Genomic DNA, 24,226 nt, shown 5'->3' on the forward strand with positions numbered 1-24,226 from the left:
AAGACTGCCATTTGCTTAAAGTCAACTGATGATAAATCTTAGTCAAAAAACCTTCAAATTGTCACCTCCATTAGTATTTGATTGAATAGCCTCACTAAGTTGACACAACACACTGTTCATCACAGGGACCTGGAACTTGTTAGCCCTTCTGCCTGAGGATACTCCATGTATCCGTCTTTCAAAGAGACATTTCTTGCCATCCTTGAATCTTGGCTTAAATGCTGCTCTTTCAGGAATGCTAAACTACAAAGAGTAGTGCCCCAGATATAATTCTGTATCTCAGCCCTTTGATATTTTCTTTATGACATTTTCTGTAATGCATTGTGTGTTTTGGGTTTTTTATTTTATTTTGTTGGTTTGCTTTGATGTTGTTTTGCTTTGCCTTCCACTAGAAAAGGCTCTCAAGGCCAAGCCATATCATTCTTATTTATTCAAAGTGCCCAGCATGGAACCTAAAGCACAATTGTTATTAAAAACGTGTTTGCTGAATGAAAGTAAGGTGTAATATAAAGTGTAAACATTGAGAAATGCTTTGTATCAGGGGTTCCCCAGTGCCAGGCCTTTTCCCAGTACCAGGCTGTTAGGAACCAGGCTGCACAGCAGGGGTTGAGTGATGGGTAAGAGACTGAAGCTTCATCTGCCATTCCTATCGCTCCCCATGACTCACAATATCGCCTGCACCACCACCTCCACGGTCCGTGGAAAAACTGTCTGTGTTGAAACAAGCCCCTGGTGCCAAAAATATTGGGGACCACTGGAATATAATACACACACACACACACACACACACACACACACAAAACACTTGAAAGGTAATAGCTATTTTTTTATGTATGGTAAGAGTTTCAGTGTTTTAATTTTTTAATTTTTTGCTTAATTTGCATTTTCTCATATTTCTACAATAGGCATAAATTAACATTTTTTTATTTGATTGTTTTTAAGTACAGTACTTATAAAAGTCTTTATACTTAAGGAAACGAACTTGAGAGCATCAACTCCTACCCAAGAGAGACCATTTCTTTCTACTTATAATATGAGCTTTGAGTGCCTCTGAAGGAGACTTGGTTGTGAGCTTCACCAGCCAAAAGTCTTAATGGATGAAGAACCTCTAAGGACTAATAAGATAAATGGAGCCCTATGAAATTTCAAAACTTGTTATGTAATGTTTAGTCCAGGGACTGATGCCCTAGGCATCTGTGTTAGGCTTTATGGTTTCATGGTAAAACTTGCAATAGAGAAACTTGCTTATCAGGAATCCATGTAAGAAAACAGAGTGAAAACTCGGTGATGTGCTTGAATGTCAGCCAGTCTTTGATTTCTTCCTGCTTTTGTTCAGACATAAGAACCGAATGAGTTCAGCTGAGAGAAAGCATACATGTAAAGTGCTAGCAAAGCAACTGTAGAAAAAGAAAGGAGGGGAAACATAAACTGGCCTTATGTCGGGTTAATACTTGAAGGCAAGGCCTTTCCTGTAAAATGAGGGTCCTCAGTTCTTCTATTGCTCAATAGCAATGTAGCCTGAAATTGTTTTTATTGTGCCTACAGGAGACCCTTCTCATATATATGAAATATGTGGGCAGGATATGAGAAAAAATGATGTGCAAATGTGTTTGTGAAACAAGCAGAAATTCAGCTGGGTTGTTAAGAAAAGCCTTTACTGAAATGTGTTTGTAAGGGAGACATGCCTGTGAAAGAACTTGCTTGGAGTCTGGGCTACTGAAGTGCGTTGCTAGGGGTCCTTGGGGGATAGAAAAGAACCTGCAAGAGAAGGAGAGAGGTTAGAGATCTCTAAAAGAAGAACCAATGCTGCACTAGTCAAACTTTGATGGACTAATTTTCTTCACAGCTTCATTTACGTAGAATTTTCTTACCTTAGATTTAGCACACTCAAAGTGTACAGCTCCATGGTGTTTAGTATATTTAGTGAATTTTACAGCTGTTACCATAGCCTTTTTTAAGAAAAAGAGGTTTCTACAACCAAATGCATTTAATTACACTTCAGTTAAGTTTTAAGTAGTTTAGTTGAAGTATTTTCCTTTAAGATATGATATAAAAATGAGCCTATGGCTCGATCCTTGGTCCTGTGAGATATTTGAAGTTAGGCAAGGCAATTCAGATGATAGTTGGTTTTATTAGGAAGTTTCCATGATGACAAATGATAGCAAACCAATATGTACAGCTCTTCAAGAAATATGACAGTGGATTTTAATGGGAAGTATATGTAATAACTACAATCAACCATATCAGTGAGAGACCTGCAAGAAACCTGGTGATCTACAACGTAGACCCGTGAGGCAAGGAAACATTTATTATCCTCTGGAATCTGTTCATTTAATCAGGCCATCGAGAGTCACAGCACTTGACCTTAAAAGTGCTCAAGTGGCAAGCTCCATATTTTCTTTGTTCCTTTTTTTTGCTCTGTACAAACTCACCCCATATGTGTCTGCAATCTCTGTACTCCCAAGAGGGATGTTAAATCATTACAGGTCAATGGTGGCACTTGTACTTCAAACAAACCCGCAGATGGCGGAGTCCTAGTCTAATTCCCCAGCACTGCCAATGCTGCCAGTGAAGGCCAAATACAGTTTTCCACTTACATTCTTTCTGATTTCATATTTGAGTCTCTGGGCACGGTGCTAACAACTTCCCATGGTCTCTTTAAGGAAACCAGCATGGTAGATTATACTTGTTTTGCATGTAACTATGCATACAGCTGGCAGCCACGAGAAGGCAAAGCCTAGTGAATATTCCTTCTTTATTTAATTCCTTCTGCAGGTGTCATTTCTGTGTTTTAGCCATCTGGTGTTCTGCAGAATAGAATCGCACTGGCAAAGACTTAGATACAAAAGCTCGATAAAAATCTCATTAAAAATGTATTAAAAATGGTCAACCTAACAAATAAAGTGTTGTGCTTATTTTGCATGTTGATAGATCTGGAGCAAAAGTAGCATTACTTGTGAGCAGGCGTGGCTATAAAGAGCACGTATGAAATAATGTTTACAAAAAATTGCCTTCTTTATTATGCAAACTATGAAAAATTGTCCTTTCCAAAAATTGAGAATCAAAGATACTGCTATCCCTTTTGCCTTCCTCTGAAAAGGGATTGATGGGTAGGAGTAGAGATTTTTAAAAAGTCATTTTCAGCCTTTTGATAGGTAAGGCATTAAGGTATAAGTTGAAGTAAGTGACCAGCTTTTTCTCCCTTTTTTGAACTAAAAAATTAAGCATGAATTAGGTCTATATGGAATCACGGTAAATGAAGCAAGAAAGATTTTTTCCAATTTTATGTTATATATAAAAATGTCATCTACTTCAGAGTTGGAGCACCTGGGCTAGCATACAGGATTCAACACATTGTCCTTTCTTCTACTTCACTGAGCTAGAGATTAGGTTAGAAAAAGATAATCTCAATTTCCTCATCTATAAAATGGCTTACTTCCTAATATAGAATTGAAAGAAATTGTACATGTGGTATCTTTATCTCAGTCCCTGGCAAGCAGTAAATGTCCAATAAATGCTCATTATATTTATTACTCAATGTCAGAATTGTGCATGAGAGAAAGCTAGTCTTGTAAAGATTTTTTTTTTTTGGCATCTAGTGAAAAATGGCAATTTTGCTCTGTGACCCAATTCTATGCTTTGCTTGTTAAAATTCCTATCCATATCTCTTATCAAACCTGGGATGTTTTAGTCATATGTTTCCCATAAATGTAAAGGTAAATCATGGCTCAGCCCAGTTTTATAATTCTTCTGATTGGGAAACTGAGATTCAAAGAAGTGCCTTGTATAGTTGCTTCACCAAATCATAAAAATATCTGTAATGCCAGAGGGTATAGTCTTCTTACCAAAAGGGCCCAAACTGTAGTAATCAACCAAGAAATCTCCTGCCAATACCATTTCTTCTCTAGCATCCTTTCCTATTAAAAAAAGACTAAGATATAATCATGTGTGATGGATATCATTACAAGTTATATTTTCTTGTGGAAGATGACTGGATTTGTGGGGCCATAAGGCATACAACAGCTGTGAAGAGATTCCCCACGCCCAAGGTAAGAGAAACCCAAGTAAGATGGTAGGTGTTGCAAGAGGGCATCAGAGGGCAGACACACTGAAACCATACACACAGAAAACTAGTCAATCTAATCACACTAGGACCACAGCCTTGTCTAACTCAATGAAACCAAGCCATGTCTGCGGGGCAACCCAAGACAGGCGGGTCATGGTGGAGAGGTCTGACAGAATGTGGTCCACTGGAAAAGGGAATGGCAAGCCACTGCAGTATTCTTGCCTTGAGAACCCCATGAACACTATGAAAAGGCAAAATGATGGGATACTGAAGAGGAACTCCCCAGGTTATTAGGTGCCCAATATGCTACTGGAGATCAGTGGAGAAATAACTCCAGAAAGAATGAAGGGATGGAGCCAAAGCAAAAACAATACCCAGTTGTGTATGTGACTGGTGATATAAGCAAGATCTGATGCTGTAAAGAGCAATATTGCATAGGAACCAGGAATGTCAGGTCCGTGAATCAAGGCAAATTGGAAGTGGTCAAACAAGAGATGGCAAGGGTAAACATCAACATTCTATGAATTAACGAACTAAAATGGACTGGAATGGGTGAATTTAACTCAGATGACCATTATATCTACTACTGCAGGCAGGAATCCCTCAGAAGAAGTGGAGTAGCCATCATGGTCAACAAAAGAGTCCAAAATGCAGTACTTGGATGCAATCTCAAAAATGACAGAATGATCTCTATTCGTCTCCAAGGCAAACCATTCAATATCACAGTAATCCAAGTCTATGCTCCAACCAGTAACACTGAAGAAACTGAGGTTGAACGGTTTTATGAAGACCTACAAGACCTTTTCGAACTAACAACCAAAAAAGATGTCCTTTTCATTATAGGGGACTGGAATGCAAAAGAGGGAAGTCAAGAAACACCTGGAGTAACAGGCACATTTGGCCTTGGAATGCAGAATAAAGCAGGCCAAAGACAGTGGAGTTTTGCCAAGAAAATGCACTGGTCATAGCAAACACCCTCTTCCAACAACACAAGAGAAGACTCTACACATGGACATCAACAGATGGTCAACACCGAAATCAGACTGATTATATTCTTTGCAGCCAAAGATGAAGAAGCTCTATACAGTCAACAAAAACAAGACCAGGAGCTGACTGTGGCTCAGATCATGAACTCCTTATTACCAAATTCAGACTCAAATTGAAGAAAGTAGGGAAAATCGCTAGACCATTCAGGTATGACTTAAATCACTTATGATTATACAGTGGAAGTGAGAAATAGATTTAAGGGCCTAGATCTGATAGATAGAGTGCCTGATGAACTATGGAATGAGGTTCGGGACATTGTACAGGAGACAGGGATCAAGACTATCCCCATGGAAAAGAAATGCAAAAAAGCAAAATGGCTGTCTGGGGAGGCCTTATAAATAGCTGTGAAAAGAAGAGAAGCAAAAAGCAAAGGAGAAAAGGAAAGATATAAGCATCTGAATGCAGAGTTCCAAAGAATAGCAAGAAGAGATAAGAAAGCCTTCTTCAGCGATCAATGCAAAAAATAGAGGAAAACAATAGAATGGGAAAGACTAGAGATCTCTTCAAGAAAATTAGAGATACCAAGGGAACATTTCATGCAAAGATGGGCTCGATAAAGGACAGAAATGGTATGGACCTAACAGAAGCAGAAGATATTAAGAAGAGGTGGCAAGAATACACAGAACTGTACAAAAAAGATCTTCATGACACAGATAATCATGATGATGTAATCACTAATCTAAAGCCAGACATCTTGGAATGTGAAGTCAAGTGGGCCTTAGAAAGCATCACTAAGAACAAAGCTAGTGGAGGTGATGGAATTCCAGTTGAGCTATTTCAAATCCTGAAAGATGATGCTGTTGAAAGTGCTGCACTCAATATGCCAGCAAATTTGGAAAACTCAGCAGTGGCCACAGGACTGGAAAAGGTCCGTTTTCATTCCAATCCCAAAGAAAGGCAATGCCAAAGAATGCTCAAACTACCACACAATGGCACTCATCTCACACGCTAGTAAAGTAATGCTCAAAATTCTCCAAGCCAGGCTTCAGCAATACGTGAACCGTGAACTTCCTGATGTTCAAGCTGGTTTTAGAAAAGGCAGAGAAACCAGAGATCAAATTGCCAACATCCGCTGGATCATGGAAAAAAGCAAGAGAGTTCCAGAAAAACATCTACTACTGCTTTACTGACTATGCCAAAGCCTTTGACTGTGTGGATCACAATAAACTGTGGAAAATTCTGAAAGAAATGGGAATACCAGACCATCTAACCTGCCTCTTGAGAAATCTGTATGCAGGCCAGGAAGCAACAGTTAGAACTGGACATGGAACAACAGACTGGTTCCAAATAGGAAAAGGAGTACATCAAGGCTGTATATTGTCACCCTGCTTATTTAACTTCTATGCAGTGTACATCATGAGAAACGCTGGATTGGAAGAAACACAAGCTGGAATCAAGATTGCCGGGAGAAATCTCAATAACCTCAGATATGCAGATGACACCACCCTTATGGCAGAAAGTGAAGAGGCACTAAAAAGCCTCTTGATGAAAGTGAAAGAGGAGAGTGAAAACATTGGCTTAAAGCTCAGCATTCAGAAAACGAAGATCATGGTATCCGGTCCCATCACTTCATGGGAAATAGATGGGGAAACAGTGGAAAGAGTGTCAGACCTTATTTTCTTGGGCTCCAAAATCACTTCAGACGGTGATTGCAGCCATGAAATTAAAAGACGCTTACTCCTTGGAAGAAAAGTTATGACCAACCTAGATAGTATATTCAAAAGCAGAGACATTACTTTGCCGACTAAGGTCTGTCTAGTCAAGGCTATGGTTTTTCCTGTGGTCATGTATGGATGTGAGAGTTGGACTGTGAAGAAGGCTGAGTGCCGAAGAATTGATGCTTTTGAGCTGTGGTATTGGAGAAGACTCTTGAGAGTCCCTGGGACTGCAAGGAGATCCAACCAGTCCATTCTGAAGGAGATCAGCCCTGGGATTTCTTTGGAAGGAATGATGCTGAAGCTGAAGCTCCAGTACTTTGGCCACCTCATGTGAAGAGTTGACTCATTGGAAAAGATTCTGATGCTGGGAGGGATTGGGGGCAGGAGGAGAAGGGGACGACCGAGGATGAGATGGCTGGATGGTATCATGGACTCGATGGACATGAGTCTGAGTGAACTCCGGGAGTTGGTGATGGACAGGGAGGCCTGGCGTCCTGTGACTCATGGGGTCACAAAGAGTCGGACATGACTGAGCTACTGAACTGAAGGCATACATAAGAAAAATAGCTATAGAATCTAAATCCTCTCCGTTCACTTATACAATATGTGAGATTATTCAAAAGTGAAAATTCAATAAACTCTTTATTTTTAAAAATATATTTTATTGAAGTGTAGCTGATATAAGATGCTGTTAATTTAAGCTGTACAGCAAAGTGAGTCAGATATATATATATATATATATATATATATATATATATATATACACACATATTCTTTTTCATGTTTATTTCTAATAAGCTCTTTCTTTGGGAGACTATACTGTGAATTTAGTGGAGAAAAATAGCTTTAAGGGGTACAGGAGCCTTGAACAAACCCTAACTTAATATTCATTAGTTGCTTAGCCACTCTCATTGATTATTTTCCAAAAGGAAAAAAAATCCATAAAGCTCCTGGAATAATTCTCTTCCTTGTATAATACCACTGGGTAATCTCTTTTGACCTTGATTCTTGATTTAGCACTATCCCTTGCTTTGGCCAATGGGAAATTGTCAAGTAAAAGACCAGCAGAGTCTTGAGAAGCACTTACACAGGATTTTTCTTTTGCTGCTCCTGGGACTGTGTGAATAATAAGCCCATTCTACTTTGGTGAATAGAGAGAGACTGTTGGCCAAGTCATCCTGTTAGCTCCAGACATATAATGAGGTTATAGACTACACTGTCCAACCCCAATCAAGCTAGTCTTACAAGAACTACTCAGATGATCACAATGTATGAATAATAATTTGCCGGTAGAAATATCAATAACCTCAGATATGCAGATGACATCCCCCCTTATGGCAGAAAGTGAGAAAGGACTAAAGAGCCTCTTGATGAAAGTGAAAGAGGAGCATGAAAGAGTTGGCTTAAAGCTCAACATTCAGAAAACTAAGATCATGGCATCTGGTCCCATCACTTCATGGCAAATAGACGGGGAAACAGTGGCAGGCTTTATTTTTTGAGGGGATCTGAAATCACTGCAGATGGTGATTGCTGCCACAAAATTAAGAGACACTTACTCCTAGGATGGAAAGTTATGACCAACTTAAACAGCATATTAAAAAGCAGAGACATTACTTTGTCAACAAAGATCATCTAGTCAAGGCTATGGATTTTCCTGTGGTCTTGTATAGATGTGAGAGTTTGACTATAAAGAAAGCTGAGCACCGAAGAATTGACGCTTTTGAACTGTGGTGTTGGTGAACTGTGGTGTTGGAGGAGACTCTTGAGAGTCCCTTGGACTGCAAGGAGATCCAACCAGTCCATCCTAAGGAAATCAGTCCTGGGTGTTCATTGGAAGGACTGATGTTGAAGCTGAAACTCCAATACTTTAGCCACCTGATGTGAAGAGCTCACTCATTTGAAAAGATCGTGATGCTGGGAGGGATTGGGGGCAGGAGGAGAAGGGAACGACAGAGGATGAGATGGCTGGATGGCATCACTGACACAATGGACATGGGTTTGGGTGGACTCCAGGAGTTGGTGATGGACAGGGAGGCCTGGCGTGCTGCAGTCCATGAAGTCACAAAGAGTTTGACATGACTGAGGGACTGAACTGAACTGAAGAATAATAATCTGTGTTTTCCTTTTAAGTCAGTGAGTTTTGAAGGAGTTTGTTGTGCAGCAACAACTGATAATAGAGAAGTTACCCGAGCCTCAATTTTCTCTGCTGTAATGATCTTGTACACCTTATTGTGAATTGAATAGCCTTGAGCCCCACCCTATTACTTAAATTCTTACCTTTCAGGATCCTCAGAATGCAACCTTATTTAAAAACAGTCTTTGCAGAATTGAGGTGAAGAATTGAGATTAAATTATACTACATTAGGGTATTTAGATTAGCCCTAAATTCAATGAGTTTCTCCTATCTGACCAAAAGAAAAAAAAGGACATAAAGAGACAGAGGGTAAGACGGAGGCATAGATAGGACTGATGCACCTACAAGCCCAGGAATGCCAAGGATTGCAGGTCAACCACCGGAAACAAGGAAAGGGGCATGGAGCTGATTGTTTCTCAGAGCCTCCCCAGTAATCAAACCTGTCAGTACCTGGATTTCAGACTTTCTGGTCCCCAGAAGCTGTGTGACAACACACTGCTCTTGTAAGCCATCACCTTTGCGGCCATTTGTTATGGCAGCCCTAGGAAAGTAATATATACCCCACTGTGGAAGTGAGAAATAGATTTAAGGGCCTAGATCTGATAGATAGAGTGCCTGATGAACTATGGAATGAGGTTCGGGACATTGTACAGGAGACAGGGATCAAGACCATCCCCATGGAAAAGAAATGCAAAAAAGCAAAATGGCTGTCTGGGGAGGCCTTACAAATAGCTGTGAAAAGAAGAGAAGCAAAAATCAAAGGAGAAAAGGAAAGATATAAGCATCTGAATGCAGAGTTCCAAAGAATAGCAAGAAGAGATAAGAAAGCCTTCTTCAGCAATCAATGCAAAAAATAGAGGAAAACAACAGAATGGGAAAGACTAGAGATCTCTTCAAGAAAATTAGAGATGCCAAGGGAACATTTCATGCAAAGATGGGCTCAATAAAGGACAGAAATGGTATGGACCTAACAGAAGCAGAAGATATTAAGAAGAGGTGGCAAGAATACACAGAACTGTACAAAAAAGATCTTCACGACACAGATAATCATGATGATGTAATCACTAATCTAAAGCCAGACATCTTGGAATGTGAAGTCAAGTGGGCCTTAGAAAGCATCACTAAGAACAAAGCTAGTGGAGGTGATGGAATTCCAGTTGAGCTATTTCAAATCCTGAAAGATGATGCTGTTGAAAGTGCTGCACTCAATATGCCAGCAAATTTGGAAAACTCAGCAGTGGCCACAGGACTGGAAAAGGTCCGTTTTCATTCCAATCCCAAAGAATGCTCAAACTACCACACAATGGCACTCATCTCACACGCTAGTAAAGTAATGCTCAAAATTCTCCAAGCTAGGCTCCAGCAATACGTGAACCGTGAACTTCCTGATGTTCAAGCTGGTTTTAAAAAAGGCAGAGGAACCAGAGATCAAATTGCCAACATCCGCTGGATCATGGAAAAAAGCAAGAGAGTTCCAGAAAAACATCTACTACTGCTTTACTGACTATGCCAAAGCCTTTGACTGTGTGGATCACAATAAACTGTGGAAAATTCTGAAAGAAATGGGAATACCAGACCATCTAACCTGCCTCTTGAGAAATCTGTATGCAGGCCAGGAAGCAACAGTTAGAACTGGACATGGAACAACAGACTGGTTCCAAATAGGAAAAGGAGTACATCAAGGCTGTATATTGTCACCCTGCTTATTTAACTTATATGCAGAGTACATCATGAGAAATGCTGGACTGGAAGAAACACAAGCTGGAATCAAGATTGCCGGGAGAAATCTCAATAACCTCAGATATGCAGATGACACCACCCTTATGGCAGATAGTGAAGAGGAATTAAAAAGCCTCCTGATGAAAGTGAAAGAGGAGAGTGAAAAAGTTGGCTTAAAGCTCAACATTCAGAATACGAAGATCATGGTATCCGGTCCCATCACTTCATGGGAAATAGATGGGGAAACAGTGGAAACAGTGTCAGACTTTATTTTCTTGGGCTCCAAAATCACTTCAGATGGTGATTGAAGCCATGAAATTAAAAGACGCTTACTCCTTGGAAGGAAAGTTATGACCAACATAGACAGCATATTGAAAAGCAGAGACATTACTTTGCCGACTAAGGTCCGTCTAGTCAAGGCTATGGTTTTTCCTGTGGTCATGTATGGATGTGAGAGTTGGACTGTGAAGAAGGCTGAGCGCCGAGGAATTGATGCTTTTGAACTGTGGTGTTGGAGAAGACTCTTGAGAGCCCCTTGGACTGCAAGGAGATCCAACCAGTCCATTCTGAAGGAGATCAGCCCTGGGATTTCTTTGGAAGGAATGATGCTAAAGCTGAAGCTCCAGTACTTTGGCCACCTCATGCGAAGAGTTGACTCATTGGAAAAGACTCTGATGCTGGGAGGGATTGGGAGCAGGAGGAGAATGGGACTACCAAGGATGAGATGGCTGGATGGCATTGCTGACTCGATGGACGTGAGTCTGAGTGAACTCCGGGATATGGTGATGGAGAGGGAGGCCTGGCGTGCTGCGATTCATGGGGTCGCAAAGAGTCAGATACGAATGAGCAACTGAATTGAACTGAACTGAACTGAAGTTCAGCTTAGTTGCTCAGTCGTGGTTAACTCTTTGCTACCCCAAGGACTGCAGCATGCCAGGCCTGCCTGTCCATCACCAACTCCCGGAGTTTACCCAAACTCATGTCCATTGAGTCGGTGATGCCATCCAACTGTCTCATCCTCTGTTGTCCCCTTCTCCTGCCTTCAATCTTTCTCAGCATCAGGGTCTTTTGCAATGAGTCAGCTCTTCACATCAAGTGGCCAAAGTATTGGAGTTTCAGCTTCATCATCAGTCCTTCCAATGAATATTCAGGACTGATTTCTTTTAGGATGGACTGGTTGGATCTTCTTGCAGTCCAAGGGACTCTCAAGAGTCTTCTCCAACACCACAGTTCAAAAGCATCAATTCTTCGCTAATCAGCTTTCTGTGTAGTCCAACTCTCACATCCATACATGACCACTGGACAAACCATAGCCTTGACCAGATGGACCTTTGTTGACAAAGTAATGTCTCTCTTTTTGAGTATGCTTTCATATTTGGTCATAACTTTTTTCCAAGGAGTGTTTTTTATTTCACAGCTGCAGTCACTATCTGCAGTGATTTTGGAGCCCCCCACAATAAAGCCTGCTGCTGCTTCCACTGTTTATCCATCTATTTGCCATGAAGCTGAATTTACATGAGTATAATAGAGCGTATCACTTGTATACAGAGTTCCTGGCATGGAAAACTCCTCAACAAACATCATTACAATGACTGTGGCTAGCATTCTATTGTAAACATCTTTAAAAACTTCTAACCCTCATCATCATTCCATACCCAGAATGGTGCCTGAAACAAAGGTTTTTAATACACATGTTTTAAAAATAAATAAATGTCTCAGGAAACTCCAACAGGATATCTGTATCAACCTAGAGGGGTGGAATGGGGAGGGAGTGGGGAGGGAGGTTTAAGAGGGAGAGGATATATGTATACCTATGGCTGATTCATGTTGAGTTTTGACAGAAAACAGTAAAATTTTGGAAAGCAATTAGCCTTCAATAAAAAAAATTAATTAAAAATAAATAAATGACTTAGAAACTCTGACTTCTGGAGTACAGGTTAAAGACTAGAGATGCAGGCTTCAGAGGATCCTGAAGTTGAAAGACAGGGTAGTCTCCTAAAAATGCCATGGTACCATGGAAACTCTACCTGGAAGCAGCTCATTTTCCTGGGAGCCTCCTAGAAGTGGTTTCTGCCTAGGTGTGGGTCTCTGGCACCCACATCTCTCATCAATACCATGGAAAGTCAGGGAGTGGGCAGCAAGGAACAGAAAAGGAAAGAAATCGAGGATGGGGAAGAATGTGTCAAGAACAACATGTAGGAAAGTCACATTTCAAAGCAGTGCATTACTCCATTGTATATTCTTGCCTCCTTTGTCAAAGATAAGGTGTCCATATGTGTGTGGACTTATCTCTGGGCTTTCTATTTTGTTCCATTGATCTATATTTCTGTCTTTGTGCCAGTACCATACTGTCTTGATGACTGTGGCTTTGTAGTAGAGCCTGAAGTCAGGCAAGTTGATTCCTCCAGTTCCATTCTTCTTTCTCAAGATTGCTTTGGCTATTTGAGGTTTTTTGTATTTCCATACAAATCTTGAAATTATTTGTTCTAGTTCTGTGAAAAATACCGCTGGTAGCTTGATAGGGATTGCATTGAATCTGTAGATTACTTTGGATATTATATTCATTTTCACTATATTGATTCTTCTGATCCATGAACATAGTATATTTCTCCATCTATTAGTGTCCTCTTGGATTTCTTTCATCAGTGTTTTATAGTTTTCTATATATAGGTCCTTAGTTTCTTTAGGTAGATATATTCCTAAGTATTTTATTCTTTTCATTGCAATGGTGAATGGAATTGTTTCCTTAATTTCTTTTTCTACTTTCTCATTATTAGTGTATAGGAATGCAAGGGATTTCTGTGTGTTGATTTTATATCCTGCAACTTTACTATATTCATTGATGAGCTCTAGTAATTTTCTGGTGGAGTCTTTAGGGTTTTCTATGTAGAGGATCATGTCATCTGCAAACAGTGAGAGTTTTACTTCTTCTATTCCAATTTGGATTCCTTTTATTTCTTTTTCTGCTCTGATTGCTGTGGCCAAAACTTCCAGAACTATGTTGAATAGTAGCAGTGAAAGTGGGCACCCTTGTCTTAACAAAGGAGGTAAGAATATACAATGGAGTAAAGACAATCTCTTTAACAAGTGGTGCTGGGAAAACTGGTCAACCACTTGTAAAAGAATGAAACTAGATCACTTTCTAACACCATACACAAAAATAAACTCAAAATGGATTAAAGATCTAAACATAAGACCAGAAACTATAAAACTCCTAGAGGAGAACATAGGCAAAACACTCTCCGACATAAATCACAGCAGGATCCTCTATGATCCACCTCCCAGAATACTGGAAATAAAAGCAAAAATAAACAAATGGGATCTAATTAAAATTAAAAGCTTCTGCACAACAAAGGAAAATACAAGCAAGGTGAAAAGATAGCCTTCTGAATGGGAGAAAATAATAGCAAATGAAGCAACTGACAAACAACTAATCTCAAAAATATACAAGCAACTTATGCAGCTCAATTCCAGAAAAATAAATGACCCAATCAAAAAATGGGCTAAAGAACTAAATGGACATTTCTCCAAAGAAGACATACGGATGGCTAACAAACACATGAAAAGATGTTCAACATCACTCATTATCAGAGAAATGCAAATCAAGACCACAATGAGGTACTACTTCACACCAGTCAGAATGGCTGCGATCCAAAATTCTGCAAGCAATCAATGCTGGAGAGGGTGTGGAGAAAAGGGAGCCCTCTTACACTGTTGGTGGGAATGCAAACTAGTACAGCCACTATGGAGAACAGTGTGGAGATTCCTTAAAAAATTACAAATAGAGCTGCCTTATGACCCAGCAATCCCACTGCTGGGCATACACACCGAGGAAACCAGAATAGAAAGAGACACATGTACCCCAATGTTCATCGCAGCACTGTTTATAATAGCCAGGACATGGAAACAACCTAGATGTCCATCAGCAGATGAATGGATAAGAAAGCTGTGGTATATATACACAATGGAGTATTCCTCAGCCATTAAAAAGAATACATTTGAATCAGTTCTAATGAGATGGATGAAACTGGAGCCGATTATACAGAGTGAAGTAAGCCAGAAAGAAAAACACCAATACAGCATACTAACACATATATATGGAATTTAGAAAGATGGTAATGATGACCCTGTATGTGAGACAGCAAAAGAGACACAGATGTGTAGAGCAGACTTTTGGACTCTGAGGGAGAGGGAGAGGGTGGGATGATTTGGGAGAATGGCATTGAAATATGTATACTATCATGTAAGAAATGAATTGCCAGTCTATGTCCGATGCAGGATACAGGATGCTTGGGGCTGGTGCACGGGGATGATCCAGAGAGATGATATGGGGTGGGTGGTGGGAGGGGGGCTCATGTTTGGGAACTCATGTACATCCGTGGTGGATTCATGTCAATGTATGGCAAAACCAATACAGTATTGTAAAGTAAAATAAAGTAAAAATAAAAATTTAAAAAATAATAATAAAAATAAATAAATAAAAATCAAAGCAGTGCATTGGGCTTTGGTCTTGAGGACAGAATTATTCAGGGCTCTGTGCATAGATATTTCCCAGATAGACTCATCCCTGTCTTCCCAGGAGTGAGCGCTCCAATTTCTACCTCTCCAAGCGTCCATTTTTTTTTATTTTTTTAGATTGATTTTATTTTTTGGCTGTGGTGGGTCTTTGCTGCTGCACACAGGCTTTCTCTCTAGTTTCTGTGAGCTGGGGCTACTCTTCACTGCGGTGTATGGCCTGCTCACTACAGCGGCTTCTCTTGTAGAGCAGTCTCTAGGCACACAGGCTTTAGCAGAGGTGACTCAAGGGCTCTTGAGTGCAAGCTCAGTAGTTGTAGCACATAGGCTTAGTTGCTCCACAGCCTGCGGGATTTTCCCAGACCAGGGACTGAACCTGTGTCTCCTGCGATGGCAGTCAGATGCTTAACCATTGAACCCCCAGGGAAGCCCTCTAAGCAATCCATTCTTAAAGCAAAACTTAGCTTGGCATCTCAGCTCAGTGAACAGCTTAGGTAAATTATTGAAAATGCTGAATAATGAGTCTGCTTCCCATGTTCACCAGAAACCAGAGTGTCACACACAGGTTGTAGTTTTCCATGGGTTTGGAGATGATGACTCCACAATTCAATCATGGTAGCTCATAGAAATTCATAAGAATTTTTAGCCACTGGTTAGAATTGCCAGTAAATAGTTGCTGTATTAGAGGCTGTTATGTGTGCATTTTATCCCATTTTTTCTCTTGCTTTGCAGCCAGTTGTGGAGTAGTACTTTGTGTCTGTCACCCCTTCCCTTTCTAAGCTATTAACAGCACAGTGATAAAAATTGGAAATATATTTGGATTAGCATTTATATAAGATTTTCTATTTACTAAGCACTTTAGTAAAGTTTATATTACTTTTCTTTCCCTTAGCTGGGTGTATTAGCTTGTATTATAGTATTTGCATTTCACAACTGGGAACATTAACACATAGAAAGGTTAAATAATTGGCCTAAGGTGACACTGAAAATTAATGACAGAGTTCAGATTGACTCTAATTGTATTTTAGATTTGGTTTACTGGGCACAATATCTTCAAATTGACTAGTCCAAACTTGTTACTGGGAGGAAGGTGAGCTTATCAAATTTCTGGAAAATTTAGAAACTAATTTTAAACAAGCAGCCAGAGAGCCTAAGATGAAAAAAAATTATAACCACATTTCAGAAACATCAGGTCAGCGTAGTCTAGGCAAGGATTTGGTGTTAAACCTTTCTTCTGGGCTTCAGATTCATATTCCCACCAGCCTGCTAGATATCACCAGTTGTGTATAAAAATAGGTCTCTTGAAATCAACATGTCAAAGTTGTAACTTGGCCTTTAAACCTGACCTTTCTCCTGTGTTCCCCATACAGATTAACTACTGCTGAAATTGTTGTTCAGTTGCTAAGTCATGTCCACCTCTTTGTGGCCCCATGGACTGCAGCATGCCAGGCTCCCCTGTCCTTCACAATCTCCTGGAGTTTGCTCAACTTATGTCCATTGAGTTAGTCATACCATCTTACCATCTCATCCTCTGCCACTCCCTTCTCTTTCCCAGCATCAGGGTCTTTTCCAATGAGTCAGGTCTTCACATCAGGCAGCCAAAGTATTGGAGATTCAGCTTCAGCATCAGTCCTTCCAATGAATATTCAGGACTGATTTCCTTTAGGATGGACTGTTGTCCCTTGATTTGTTGTCCAAGGAATTCTCAAGAGCCTTCTCTAGTACTACAGTTCAGAAGTATCAATTCTTTCACGTTCAGCCTTCTTTATAGTCCAACTCTCACATCCGTACAGGAATCCTGGAAAAACCATAGCTTTGACTATATGGACCTTTGTCGGCAAAGTGATGTCTCTGCTTTTTGATAGGCTGTCTCGGTTTGTCATAGCTTTCCTTCCAAGGAGCAGGCATCTTTTAATTTCATGGCTGCAGTCATCATCTGCAGTGATTTTGGAGCCCAAGAATCTAAAATCTGTCACTGTTTCCAATTTTTCCCCTTCTGTTTGCCATGAAGTGATGGGACCAGATGACATGATCTTCATTTTTAAATGTTGAGCTTTAAGCCAACTTTTTCACTCTCCTCTTTCACTTTCATCAAGGGGCTCTTTATTTGCTCTTTGCTTTCTGCCATAAGTGAGGTGTCATAGGCATATCTGAGATTATTGATATTTTTCCTGGCTATCTTGATTCCAGCTTGTGCTTCATCCAGCCTGGCATTTTACAGGATGTACTCTGCTTGTAAGTTAAATTAGCAGGGTGACAATATACAGTCTTTTCGTAGTCCTTTCCCACTTTTGAACCAATCCATTTTTTCCATGTCTGGATCTAACTGTTGCTTCTTGACTCGCATGCAGGTTTCTCAGGAGACAGGTCTGGTATGCCCATGTTGTTAAGAATTTTCCACAGTTTGTTTTGATCCACACAGTCAAAGGGTTTAGTGTAGTCAATGAAGCAGAAGTAGATGTTTTTCTGGAATTCCCTTGCTTTCTCTATGATCCAAAGAAGGCTGGCAATTTGATCTCTAGTTCCTGTTGAAATAGTCCAGCCTAAACTAGAAGCTGGAGTCATCTTCAGGCTGCCTCTTCTGTCAATCCAAAAATATGCTTGGTGGTCGGGAACTGGCAATGCTACCTCATTAACTTCTTGTATCTGACCTCTCCTCTTTAGCTCTAATGATCCTGCCTTATTTCTGACCCTTCATTTGTTCCTGGATTGTTGAAATACTCATTTAACTGGTTCTGTGCCTTTAGGAATCCACATACCCTTCTCTACATTGTCACAGAATGATCCTTCTAAACATAAGTCACATTGTATTGCTCCTTTCTCTGAAACTTCAAAGACCACTGCAGAGGCCTAATTATTGACCATAGTATAAACAAGCTTTCATGACCTGGTCCCTGTTCACCTTTTAAAACCACCCTTAATACCAAATATGCCAAGTGATTGCAATTCCCTAAGGCCCCATGTTCTAAAATTCTCTAATGTCTGTGCACTTGCCTCTCTTTTCATTTTATCTACTAAGTCATTACTGGAGACTCAACACAACACTTCCCCTCTAGAGTCTCACTGCACAGTAACAATTGATGTTTCTCTCTTTTGTGATCAGACCATTTGTTTCTGAGTAATTCTGTGTTAGTGCTGAAACTTTTATGCACAAACCCACAGGCATGCATGTGCACCATCCTCTCTTTGTACTAGACTCCAAGCTTTGCAAGGGCAGTTCAGGTCAGTTGCTCAGTCATGTCCGACTCTTTGTGACCCCATGGACTGCAGGATGCCAGGCCTCCCTATCCATCACCAACTTCTGGAGTTTACTCAAACTCATATCCATTGAGTCGGTGATGCCATCTAACCATCTCATTCTCTGTTGTTTCCTTCTCCTCCTGCCCTCAATCTTTCCCAGCATCAGGGTCTTTTCAAATGAGTCAGCTCTTCACATCAGGTGGCCAAATATTGAGGTTTCAGCTTCAACATCAGTCCTTCCAATGAACACCCAGGACTGATCTCCTTTAGGATGAATTGCTTGGATCTCCTTGCTGTCCAAGGGACTCTCAGGAGTCTTCTCCAACACCACAGTTCAAAAGCATCAATTCTTTGGCACTCAGGTTTGTTTGTAGTCCAACTCTCATCCATACATGACTACTGGGAAAACCATAGCCTTGACTAGACAGACCTTTGTTGGCAAAGTAATGTCTCTGCTTTTTAATATGCTGTCTAGGTTGGTCATAACTTTCCTTCCAAGGAGTAAGTGTCTTTAAATTTCATGGCTGCAGTCACCATCTGCAGTGATTTTGGAGCTCAGAAAAATAAAGTCAGCCACTGTTTCCACTGTTTCCCCATCTATTTGCCGTGAAGTGATGGGACCGGATGCCAGGATCTTAGTTTTCTGTATGTTGAACTTTAAGCCAACTTTTTCACTCTCTTCTTTCATTTTCATCAGAGGCTCTTTAGTTCTTCACTTTCTGCCATAAGGGTGGTGTCATCTGCATATCTGAGGTTATTGATATTTCTCCCAGCAATCTTCATTCCAAGGATTAGTTACTGCAAGGGCAGTAAATGTGCATTATTTTTTTTTTCTTTCTAGAGCCCAGTACTGAAATTTATTTCAGATTCATTCAATAAAGTGCTATCTGAAAAAATAAAGGAATAAATATTCAACAAAGGAAAATGTCACAAATCTACAATGGAAATTTTTCTAGAAAATAATCTTGAGGTGAATCTAAAGCTGTAACTAAGTCTATAAATAAAAATATGTTTGGAGCATGGGAACTTGACTCTAGTAATTCATAGCTAAATAACCCAAGACTAACGCAAACTGTGTGAGCTTTAGTTTGCTCATGTATCAATTAGGAATAGTAATGAGTACCGTGTAGGATTGTTGTAAAGTCGGATTTCAATAACGCATATAAAATAGTAGCACAAAATAGGTACTCAGAAATTATTTTCAGTTTTCTTTTGAAAAGTAGAGCATAACTTAAGAAACATACTAGCTCTTCCCGATGTCACCATTTTCAAAGAGCTGGAAGATGCTCATCACTGCCTCTGCTACTGGGATAAACACTCTTACCCTAGAAAGTGTGAAAATGTAATGGGGTCCATTGTGTTCACTGTTGTCTTCAGCAACCGCAGCACCAAAAGGCTCGGAGATACATGGATCCATCACGTATTCAGGAATGACAGAGGGTTTATGCTGTTAAATGTTTATTCAGACTATTTTACTAATTAGATCACATGTGGTTTGCAGTGTTAATTTATTTTGCAAATATATATCGTACACACTGGGTAGTCCTTGTCTAATGTTATCACAAATCCAAAATTAGTGCGATCCCAGTGAAACTATTTTGCCTTCTATTTAAGGAAAAATATTTTAAAAGATGAAATTACTTATAAAAACTCCTGGCAATGCTCACAAATAGCTACTGGATATTAATCCCTATCCATAAAATAAGAAACATTAAAAAATTAAAAAAACCTTAAGACTTTAATAAAGAGCATATTATTTTATGTAATAATATTTATGTAATAGTATATAATATTTCAATGTAAAAAATAGGTTGTGACATTTTAGCTGTTAAAATTCCTTAAGACTGTTCTCATTATAAAAGAGAGTTTCATAATACAACCAAAATTGTTGGCTTAATTTCTCTATACAAATAATATTGGAATTCCAGGGCCAGAGACAGGATTGTTTTTCACTTTTAGTCTCATATTGTGACTTGACTAGAATAAAAAATAGTTAGCACAATAAAATTACAAATAGTCTAATATACAGAATTTGAATATCAGTTCTAGTTTAGAGAATTAACTAAGCATATTATATAAATGATATATAACTTAAAAATGTATTTTTATAAATGATTATTGATATTGTAAAGTCACTTATACTGCAGCAAATTAAAGAAAACCCAAGCTATTGATTGCTTATTCCCCATAATTTGGTTTCTATTTATACCTCATGCATCCAACAAGTCATTTCTATAGTTACTTAGCTTCTGTTGTGTTTTTCAACTTATGTATATGTTAAATAAAGTAAATAATAATAAAAAACTGAGTTTCCTAAGTTGATGTAACTGAGGCATAGATGGACATTATTAATAATACAAATGTTAAAGAAATTTCAGCCTCAATTAGTATACTCCATCTAAATAAAAACCAAAAGCACACAAATATTTAAAAGTGTGAAATTCTGGATATTTATGGGAATACCAGACCACCTGACCTGTCTCTTGAGAAATCTGTATGCAGGGCAGGAAGCAACAGTTAGAACTGGACATGGAACAACAGACTGGTTCCAAATAGGAAAAGGAGTACGCCAAGGCTGTGTATTGCCACCCTGCTTATTTAACTTATATGCAGAGTACATCATGAGAAACACTGGACTGGAAGAAACACAAGCTGAAATCAAGATTTCCGGGAGAAATCTCAATAACCTCAGATATGCAGATGACACCACCCTTATGGCAGAAAGTGAAGAGGAACTAAAAAGCCTCTTGATGAAAGTGAAAGAGGAGAGTGAAAAAGTTGGCTTAAATCTCAACATTCATGGCATCTGGTCCCATCACTTTGTGGCAAATAGATGGGGAAACAGTGGAAACAGTGTCAGACTTTACTTTTGGGGGGCTCTAAACTCACTGCAGATGGTGATTGCAGCCATGAAATTAAAAGACGCTTACTCCTTGGAAGAAAAGTTATGACCAACCTAGATAGTATATTCAAAAGCAGAGACATTACTTTGCCGACTAAGGTCTGTCTAGTCAAGGCTATGGTTTTTCCTGTGGTCATGTATGGATGTGAGAGTTGGACTGTGAAGAAGGCTGAGCACTGAAGAATTGATGCTTTTGAACTGTGATGTTGGAGAAGACTCTTGAGAGTCCCTTGGACTGCAAGGAGATCCAACCAGTCCATTCTGAAGGAGATCAACCCTGGGATTTCTTTGGAAGAACTGATGCTAAAGCTGAAACTTCAGTACTTTGGCCACCTCATGCGAAGAGTTGACTCATTGGAAAAGACTCTGATGCTGGGAGGGATTGGGGGCAGGAGGAGAAGGGGACGACCGAGGATGAGATGGCTGGATGGCATCACTGACTCGATGGACGTGAATCAGAGTGAACTCCGGGAGATGGTGATGGACTGGGAGGCCTGGTGTGCTGCGATTCATGGGGTCGCAAAGAGTCGGACACGACTGAGCGACTGAACTGAACTGAGAGTAAAATGGTGGCAAAGTGGTGAATGATAATTTTATAATTTTTTTATATAGAAACTATATCTAACATTTCTGGGTGTAGAAACTTTCATACTATTAGAAAATTTATGGATAGGAAAATTGCTTATTAGATTATTGCATGTTTGAATTACACAGAATGGATTGTTAGGAGAGAGCCCCTTATTTACATAAGAGGTTTGGTAGTTATTGAATCATTGCTGCTGCTTCTGGGGGAGACCCTTAAATAAACTGACATAAGTAAACATAAAGACAATACAGAATATTAAATATCTACATAAATAGGACATATTGTTTCTGTTATATAAAAACTAAAGAGTCAAATCCACATTTTGGGGTGTCCTGGCTTTTGTGATCTAAGTTATATCATCTGCTGTCAGCTTATTGATTCACTTAGTCTTAGAAAGAAAAATGAAACAAGTGGCCAGCTTTCCACATGTGTAGACAAGATATGTATGAGTATATAAAATATGTACATTTTATACTGGGAAGGTGTTTTAGGGTTCATTCAATAAGGTAAGTAAAAGATAAAATAGCACTAAATATTAATATCTTTAAACTCAACTCTCAGCCCATAGATCACACCTAGATGAATATATAATGTTTTGGTAGGACTATTTTAGAGCCTTAGGGCATACATTTACATACTGTTGTATGATAGCAGACACAGTTCTGCCTTCTCTTGAAAGACCGGCAGGTCTGTATTTGGCATGAATTCCTTCAGGGTAAGAGCTGAGTGAAATGAGAACAAGTCCTTAAGGTGGGGCCTGTCCTCAATGTTATCACCTCGGTCTTCTCACTCATCCTTTTGCCTCTGAATTGGGGTGGAAAAAAATTTTATTTTTTTTGCTTCAGTTCAGTCCCTCAGTCATGTCCAACTCTTTGTGACCCCATGGACTGCAGTATGTCAGGCCTCCCTGTCCGTCACCAACTCCCGGAGTTAATTGAAACTCATGTCCATTGAGTCAGTGATGCCATCCAGCCAACCATCTCATCCTCTGTCATCCCCTTCTCCTCCCACCTTCAGTCTTTCTCAGCATCAGGGTCTTTTCCAAGGAATCAGTTCTTCACATCAGATGGCCAAAGCATTGGGGGTTCAGCTTCAACATCAGTCCTTCCAATGAATATTCAGGACTGATTTCCCTTCGGATGGACTGGTTGGATCTCCTTGCAGTCCAAGGGACTCTCAAGAGTCTTCTCCAACACCACAGTTCAAAAGCATCCTTATATTAGAGTAAATGTTTTCTTCTGATAGAGCACACTTTTCTGCAGACTTACATCTCTGTCAAAGTTATAGAATGAAACTGGGAAGACAAAGTGTCCCATGAAAAATAAGGAGTAATATATTTACTTACTTACATATGCCTCAGTTTGATTACTTACATTACCTACCAGACCACTGTTCAATTTGATTGTCACCCATGCTTGATTTGGAAGCTGCCTTTAGTCCTTTCATCGTTAATCCTCAAGATGAATCAGTTTCCATATTCTGCCAGGACTCATGCAAGTTAACTGCATTTTCTCTCTTTTCTAATCTCATTGTTAACTCTCTTTTTAAAATACCCAAACTGGTTGACTCCTCTCTCTCTCATGTTTTCTCTCATAATTTATCCTACATAGTTAAGTCAGATTAACCTTAAACATTGCCACTCTGATCTGGTAACTTTCTTGTACCATACTTGAAATCCTTTCTACTATAGGTCTACTTTGCCTTTCCAGCCTGATCACACCTACCCACTAGATTACTGGAATTACTTTATTTCCCCATGGAATCCTTTGTTTTTTTTAAAGTTTCTCGCCTCAGTGCTCACCATATGCCCTTCACCTTGTTTGAAACCTCCTTCCTCTCTGTTCTTACTCAACTGTGATCTATTTTGTTAGACACAAAAAACATTGCTTCTGTAAAACTTTCATCGCTAAGTAGTTCAGTTACTTATGATATTTTCAATCTTTGGATGTCCTTTCTCTAACAGTGATTTGCTGTGGATCATTTAATTCGTGGTTTTGTTGGTTAACTTCTACATTCTGTCTCACCAAAGATACCATAAACATACTTAGGCCAGAGATCAGGTCTTTAATTTCTGATTTTCTTCAGTGCTACCATAAGTGAATTGATGATACTGATGACTTGTGTAGATGTTCCTTACTGTGTGAGATAAATACTGACTGAGATATAGATCTTATGGGAAAATTCAGAATATTTTCCCTGAAAATGGAAATTTAAACCTCCTATAGTTTCTCAATGTAATAGTTTTTAATTGTTTGATCAATTAAGAGAGCCAGAAGTCACTCTTCTCCTTGTATAATGACTGTCTATTTGCACTGAGGGAACATTAATTACTTATGTGAATTCCGTGCTCTTTTATGAA

The sequence above is a fragment of the Capricornis sumatraensis genome, chromosome 9 (genome assembly GCF_032405125.1).
Source record: "Capricornis sumatraensis isolate serow.1 chromosome 9, serow.2, whole genome shotgun sequence".
NCBI classification, from domain to species: domain Eukaryota; kingdom Metazoa; phylum Chordata; class Mammalia; order Artiodactyla; family Bovidae; genus Capricornis; species Capricornis sumatraensis.